Below are 654 nucleotides of genomic sequence, written 5' to 3' on the forward strand. Positions count from 1 at the left end.
TAGTATGTCGGTCTTCTTACTAAGAAATATTTCTATCAAATGCCATAATTTACTTCATATTCAGTTGGTCATGTATGAGCTTAATTTTTTTCCTCAAGCTAGTAACAGCCTTGATTAGCAAGTATTAAGGTATATCCCCTGGTGCTATGACAGTGTGGGGTTTTTTGTTGTTTTGGTTTGGTTTTCTTTTTTTGGTGGAAACATCTTTAATTATAAATTTACATGACCATCTTGAACAGATCTGATGACTCAATTTCGACCAGCTGTTCTCAAGGTGAAGAAACTTCCTTGGTCAGTTTTTGTGGAATATTTGTGTGCTACTGTGCATGAAAAATTGAGTATTAAGCAACTAATAGCATCAGTTGAGCCATGTGTTTACCAGCCACTTGGATTTTTCTAACTGCACTAAATGTGCAGTTCTTCAGTGGTTTATTTAAGGGAATGCTAATTTCTGTGATATAAAAATAAAATTGTTTTGCAGGCAGTGGTTTTGCTTAAGGAGGGTAATTTCAGAATGTACATTGAAGGGCAGCAGGGTTATCAGCTTTCTTCCAGAAAAGGAAGCGCTGCATTTTCACAGCACTGGAAGGCGTTTTGCCTCTGTGTGTGTTTTTTGTACTAGAGATGTATTCTGGTTAGTTGTCAGGTGTTTTA

This window comes from Meleagris gallopavo, chromosome 6 (genome assembly GCF_000146605.3).
Source record: "Meleagris gallopavo isolate NT-WF06-2002-E0010 breed Aviagen turkey brand Nicholas breeding stock chromosome 6, Turkey_5.1, whole genome shotgun sequence".
NCBI classification, from domain to species: Eukaryota; Metazoa; Chordata; class Aves; order Galliformes; family Phasianidae; genus Meleagris; species Meleagris gallopavo.